At 45.9% G+C, this 7,500-nt stretch overlaps 1 protein-coding gene across 7 annotated transcripts in view; it reads right to left on the bottom strand.

Annotated features, from left to right (window-relative positions):
- Window positions 1-7,500, bottom strand: part of sulf2b (sulfatase 2b) — a 154,322-nt gene that overhangs the window by 43,736 nt on the left and 103,086 nt on the right. Inside the window, exon 1 of one of the 7 annotated variants that reach the window (XM_042707665.1) lies at window positions 1,718-2,036. The exons of the other annotated variants lie outside the window; for them this stretch is intronic. The gene's annotated coding sequence lies outside the window, so the exon portion shown is untranslated. Of the gene's footprint in view, window positions 1-1,717; window positions 2,037-7,500 lie in introns of those variants that run through there. 7 annotated transcript variants of the gene reach the window in all.

The raw sequence follows: 7,500 nt of genomic DNA, 5'->3' as shown, positions 1-7,500 counted from the left end.
GCAGGACCCTTTATTATGAAATACACTGGACGCGGAATCTCCTTAAGATACAACGGAAGACTATCGCACTGACCACAAACACATCTACTGCAAGGAAGGTTATATTCAAAACTTTAAACTTTAAAAGTCATAATTATAAAAGTAATTTAAATCTTTTTTTTTCTGTTCTCCGTACAAGCAGATCTTCTCAAATGCACATTTCCTTGCACAAAGAAACACACTCTAAACAAGCATACAATAAATAAAGATATGTCTATACATTTATAGATTGGTGTTTGACAAACCACTAAAACAGTAGCGTTGTATTGTTACCCAGTGAGTAACTGGCTCTGTGTGCTCTGGTGGTCTGTATGCTCTGAAACATGCTGGCGGTTTTCTCTGCCCAGCAGCACAGCTCACAGCTTGGGGTGAGAGAGGGCAGATCCCCCCTCTGTAATCAAATGCACACACACACACACACACACACACACACACACACACACACACACACACACACACACACACACACACACACACACACACACAGCATGCACGCATGCATCTGTATGCACACTCACACACATATCCAAGCTCATGCATACATGAACACACACACACACACACACACACACACACACACACACACACACACACACACTGATACACGTCTGCGCACACACACTAATACACGTCCGCTCACACACACACACACACACACACACACACACATACACACACTTTCTTTCTTCACTCTATCGGAGACTGGATCTCGCTCCCCTCCAAGCTACTCTGGTTCAACAGCCCACCCCTTGATTTCACGGCAGGACGGCTTTTGTCCCAAACACAATAAAAGGAAGCCTAGGGCACCAGCACAGCAGCCACCCGGGAGAGAGGCAAAGAAAGACAGAGAGCAAGCGAGCGAGCGGAGAAAGAGAAAAGAGACTAGAAACTAGGAGCGTGAGTGACACTGCCACATTTACCCCGACAGCAACTTGGGAGATGTGAAACAGTGGTGGTAAACAGAAACAGAGCCGTAACTACCGCTCCTCTGAGAAGAACATCACCATGAGCACAGGGCAACAGAAACCAGAAATGAAATGATCCAACACTAAACAGCGACAATCGACAAAGACTAAATTCCACTACTGCCGACAGAGAAACTGTCATTTCAAAAAATTCATTTGAAATGCTTCTACACAGAATGGAGAATGCAGGTTCGACAGCATACATCCATGCATGTGCATACCTTGACAGCATGCATGTTGACAAACCTCAAGGCTATTCAATCACGGGTCAATTCCAAAGACATCAAAAGAAGCATTTAATTCACATGCAGAAACTGCAAAAAATAGCACAGTCCCTCTCCATTCAGTTAAATGCAGAGCTCTCTTCAGGAGTTTTCTCCTCTCTTCTTTCCTCTCCTTTCCCCTCCATCTATCAGCACTCTCTCTCCGTTCGCTTTCTATACTTTCTTCTCCCATTCTTCTTTCAGCACCTCTGCTCTTTTCGTTCAATCCCGCGTATCCCTCCTTCCCTACACTTCCACCAGCTCGCAGACTTCTCCTCTCTCCAACATTTCACCAAGATTTCCCTTGGCTCTCTTTCTCTACAGCTGTCTCCTTTCCATGCAACAAAAACATTCACACACACACACACACAATCTACTGCCTTTCCCCTAACCCTCTTCCCCTGCTCTCTCTCTCTCTCTTTCACTCCTCTCTGATCTGTGGTTCCGTACCTCATGGTAGCGATGTCTCTCTGGGATCTCTGGTCTGGTGCACCGTTAGTGTCCGACAGAACAGCAACAGAAGAGAAACAGAGCAGCGCACGGAGCATCAGCCTCACAGAGGTGGGAGGGGGGTGTAGAGGAGCTACGGCAGCATCCTGACGCACGGCGTGTAATCCCTCCCAACAGCGGAGAGGAGCAGCGGAGAGGAGCAGCGGCGGCAGCAGCCCAGAGCAGCGCAGCACAACACAGCACAGCGCGGCACAGTGGAGCTTCTGCCCTCTTCTGCCCTACTCCCCTTGCTATCTCCCTCTCTGTAGGTCGCTGCTTCTTCTATATCCCTCCCTCCCTCTCTCTTTCTCTGTCTCTGTCGCTCACTCTCACTTGTCCGTTTGCACTGTGTGTGTGTGTGTGTTTGTGTGAGTGAGAGTGAGAGTGTGTGCGCGCGTGAGCTCTCTCGGCTCCCTCTGCCTCTCCCTCCTTCTCATTCGGGTCTTCCTGATCTTCTGTACTCCCCAACTCTCTCTCTCTCTCTCTTCCTGTGATTCTATGCACTCTCTCCCCCCTTTGCTCTTGTGCTCTTCCTCCCCCCCCCTCTCTCTCTCTCCACAGCTGTGCTCTCACTCTCTCTCTGCTTTAATTCCCTCCCTTCACTTCCCTGGCATCCAATCTCACAGGATTGATGTGCTGTAACCTTGGGGTCTGCTGTTTTCAATTTACCGGCTCACCGTCGCAAAACATACCCCCCACCCCCTACCAACTAACCCAAGTCAAACCAGTCCTGAGCCCCCTGCTCCTTCCCTATCACCCTCAAGCCTGCTGTGTGTGTGTGTGTGTGTGTGTGTGTGTGTGCGTGTGTGTGTGTGTGTGTGTGTGTCTGTGTGTGTCTTAAAGGGCTTCACACCACACCAACCCACTTCTATCAGTGCTTTCATATGTGTGTGCGTGTGTATGGGTACTGTAGTGCCCTCGTATCCAAGGGAGATATGTTCCAAGACATACCGTGGATAGTAGCAAACACCATGTATAAGATGAGTTCATTTATAAATTACACACAATAACACATCAAAAATAATAGCTAGTAGTAAAGTATAGTAAGTATAATAATAGACTATACTGCAATACAAATACTGTTATAATACTGTAATGGAAGTTATGTGAGTGTGGTCTCTATCTCGAATGAACGGGATTCTGCCATTTTTGCTTCCCCCTGAACAGGAGATGGAACGTATCTTATACACAACATTTCTCCCTTTTCCCTTCCTTTCTTCCTTTATGTCCGAGCCCCTCTCTTTGGTACAAACATGAAGGAGATGAGGATGGAGGAATCAAGGACAGACATACAGGAGAAATGAGAGGTGCTTAAAGACACGGGTCACGTCTTAAGCATGACGCTGCAGAAAGGCTACTCAGAGTGGCACACAATTTGAAACTTAGGAAGAGTTTATTTTTATGAATTTTCCACTTAATATTTTTGGGCCGCAGTCGACCGCGGATATCTGAGACCGTGGTCACTGAATCAGCGGATACGGGGGTTCCACTGTACTTCTGTTCAGAGTTAATAGCTCTTGGCTATTAGCACACATCAGCACACACTCCCACCTGCGCTCCAGTGGGCACTGCTTGTGGGGGCACCACTGACGGGAATTAATCACTAGCTAGCGCAGCCCTGCACACCAACAGATTCATTTCTATTTACATTCATTATCACGGCGATCAACTACTGCTCCGTCTCTGTGTTTGTGCGTTCCTGTAAGTTACTAACAGCCTACACTTGGAGTTCACATTGCGCTTTGCAGCGTCCACCATTGTCTGAAACTGGTCTCTCTGGTGAAGAAAACAAATTCCAGCTCAGTGTTGGGCGCTCTGGAAAAGTAACTAATTTGCATCAAGGGAGAGCAGGCGAGAGTGAGAGAAAGAAAGTGTGAGAGAGAGACAGATAGAGATCAATGTCATCTGATTCATAAAGGGCTGCTAACAATGCTAACACTGCTTTGGCAGCCAGTTAAATCAGCAGCTTCTGGTATTGGGAGGGAAAAATATAATAAAAGGCAAACATAATTAAATTGTGTTCACTGTGCATGAGAGGAGCTCATACCTCTCTCTTTCTTGCTCTATCTCTTTTTCTGTGTTTTTATTTTCTTCAGTTATTTTCCTGTGTCTGAATTGTGTCAGAAATGTGTTACAAGTGTTTCTATGACAGCGATAGTGGATGTGTTCTATTTCTGTGTGAGGTTGTGTGTGTGTGTGTGTGTGTGTGTGTGTGTGTGGCTGTGTGTGTGTGTGTGTGTGTGTGTGGTTCCATAGTCAGTTGCCCTGTGTGACTCAGCAGGGAAAAGAACCCCGAACTCTGAGCAACTAGCTAGCCACACACACACACACACACACACGCGCGCACACAGACACACACACACAGACACACACACACACACACACACACACACACACACACACACACACACACACACACACACAAACAAATCTTCTTCTACAGGACAGTGATTAACTGATCCAATAACAAATGATCGAACAGATGAGGCTGTTGTAAAGACAGAGACAAAACAGCCCTTTTACACAGCCTGCTCTATAGGCACGGGCAGCACATACACAACATGCTTTAGACAGCCTATCGATGGCTTGATGTCGAGGAGAGTTAAGGGCATGTTTCTCTCTCTTTCCCACTCTCTCTCTCTCCATCAGTTTGTTTATGTGTGTGTGTGTGTGTGTGTGTGTGTGTGTGTGTGTGTGTGTGTGTGTGTGTGTGTGTGTGTGTGTGTGTGTGTGTGTGTACATGTGTGTCTGTGTTAGCTCTGTGTCATAAACTTAGTGCATTTTGTTAGCATTTGAATATGCTTCCATAGGCCATTGAATGCTGGGCGTTTACAAAAATCCAAGATCCCAAATGAGGCAGAACACCATCACACATTTTTGATATGTTAAGAACAAATATCTAATCTTTCCAAAACAGTGAGTTTCATGTTGGTAAATGCTATAATTTATTTGCTATAGCATGCAAAAAATTGCACAAAATGGGTTTTCATCCATTTTCAAGCTTTAATATCTTCCAGACCATTCATCACATAGGGACAGTTTTTTAATACAATATACAGAGCATACATAGGAAGGTCTGTGTATAATATCAAGTCTAGCTTTAACATAGAGCTTTCCACAGGCCTTCAAAGATGCTGCAACAGCCCAACAGAGATGCTGCAACAGAGTAAAAATTTTCGAGCAAATTCAAGCACCCCGAATACTATGATATACCCAAGCCACACCCTTGGAAGTCCATATTATTCAAGTAATGTTATTAGATTTTAAGCCTAGAAAGTTTGAAGGAGCTAGCTTAAATACTTTTCTAGTTATAGCAATTTGAACATGGCTCTTCAGAAAACGCTGCTAAAAAAGCGTTGCTAAAACATTTTTTTGTGACAAAACTATTGGGAGTAGAGAGCTAATATTTTGGACTATACCTATTAAGAAGTGTATGAACAACCTTGAATTTTTTCAGCCAAATCTGAGACGGTCGAGTGGGAGCCATTGGTACATTGGAATGACTCCATATTGAGTCATGCCAACATGTCTGACGAACCAACAGGATCAGGGAGAGGAAGAAAGGAGAAGAAGGGAGGGGAAAGGAAGAGAGAAAGGAATTCTGTAAAACTAACTGGCCATTTTTTAATTAACTCAGTCCATTTACCCTCCTTATCGCACTACATTAAGACTTGCCACCCAGAAAAAATATCTGTGTGTGTGTGTGTGTGTGTGTGTTGTGTGTGTGTGTGTGTTGTGTGTGCGTGTGTGTGTGTGTGTCTTGTATGTGTGACTGATGCTTGTGAAAGGAAGCTGCCACAGAGTACTTCAACTCTTCATTGAAAAGATAAGAGTGAGAGAGAGAGAGAAGGAGAGAGAGAGAGAGAGAGAGAGAGAGAGAGAGAGGAAGGGAGAGAGAAGGGAGAGAGAGAGAGAGGAAGCCACAGAGAGAGGGCAGGCTTACCAGATAAGGACAAAAGGTGGAGAGGTGGAAAGTGTGATGGTGATAACACATATCGAATGGGAGACTGATTGGATGTGAACGACTGACTGAGTCCTGAGTGAGAGAGGGTGTAAAAGGAGAAAACCGCTGAGATAAAAAAGACAGATAGTGAGAGAGAGAGAGAGAGAGAGGGGTGAAAGAGAGAGCGAGAAAAAGGGATAGAGAAGGAGCGAAAGAAAGAAGAGGTCTGGCAGCGGTAACTGCAGCAGGAGGTCCCTTCCAAGCGGTCAATAACCTGAGACAGACTGATAGCGCCCAGAAGCACTGGTCACCGTGGTGATGGATTAACATGTAAATTTTGACGAGCGTGCCAGGGAGAGAGAGCGGGCGCAGGGCGCGGGGCTGGGGGGGCGAGGGGGGTGGAGAGATTAACGGAGGAGTAATTGAGTGTTGGAGTGATGGATGGGTCCCAGGCCTGGCCAGGAGCCTGTGTGCCACCATCAGCACCGAGGGGAGGACGCCTTTAATGAACCCACTCAGGGACGGTGGTGGCCGCCGACCAGGGAATACTGATGGAACTTTCCGGAATGGGTATGTGTGTAAGAGAGAGAGAAAGACAGCGGGAGAAAGGGGGTCTCAAGCAGGACACATCCCTCCTCAACTACAGAGAGGGGTTTGAATGACCTCTGAATGTTTCTGCCATTATACTGCTAAATCAATGAGAACACAGAAGAGGCCCAGTTCCCTCATTACACACTCCTCCTGTCCTTACCCAAACTATATTTACAGCCCAACACGTATGTAGAGACTGCCAGGAGCACATAGAATATAAACATGACCGAGCAATTTGGAAAATACCTGTTCAAATATATGAACTATATCGGTATACGCTGTAGAAAATAACACATGTTGGGATGTTGCATTTTTACACATTTATAAACAGTTGTCTAGATATACGCAACTGTACCACCACAAATTAAAAGCTCATATGATAAACCATTTTATCTCTTGTGGTCTTTGGAGGTTATTTTCCCCCTTTTAGTCAGAGATGAGTTTGCATTCATGCAGATCTCTGATCTAATGACGATTAATCCTCCTTCATTAGCGCCAGACTCCTTCCTGCTAATTACACTGGCTAATTATAATCCATGTGCAGATAGGACTCGCTCCACTCAATATTAAGTGCTCACACATCTTCAAAAGGGTAGGTTCTACCTTCAGTGCCTTCAACGTGACCACAACGCTTCAATTGCACTGAAAAGAGAAAGGCATAGGGAGGGAAAGAAGGAGAGAAAGAGGGTGAGGGAGAAAGAGGGAGAAAGAGAGAGAGAAAGAGAGAGATAGAGAAAGAGGAGGGAGGGAGAAAGAAAGAGAGAGAGAGAGAGAGTGAGAGAGAGAGAGAGAAAGAGGGGGAGGGAGAAAGCGCGCGTGAGAGAGAGAGAGAGAGAGAGGATATCTCCATCTTGTTCCACCTCTGCCATTACAGCACAGCCACAACACAAGAGGCTTTTATCAAACGCACATATATCCTTTGCCAATTAAACCCTTACAAATCTTCATGTTCCAACATTCCATTTCCTTGGTGGGCGCCGGGGGTCTAATTCCCTGTGAGGGGACTCCAAGCCCTTAATCATTCAAACAGCAGATGAGTTGTGTTCACACTCTGATCTGAGGTGGCTGGAAAAACCAGAGGACCTCTCCTTGCCACTCTCTCTCTCTCTCTTTCTCTCTCTCTTCTCTACCTCCTCCTTTCCCTCCCTCATCTCTCTCTCTCTTCCTCTCTCTCCTCTCTCTCTGTCTTGGCATGGACTGACTGACAGAC

Source organism: Clupea harengus, chromosome 4 (assembly GCF_900700415.2).
Source record: "Clupea harengus chromosome 4, Ch_v2.0.2, whole genome shotgun sequence".
Taxonomy (NCBI): Eukaryota; Metazoa; Chordata; class Actinopteri; order Clupeiformes; family Clupeidae; genus Clupea; species Clupea harengus.
The sequence above is the reverse complement of the archived record's forward strand: the minus strand, read 5'-3'. Positions and strand labels throughout refer to the sequence as shown.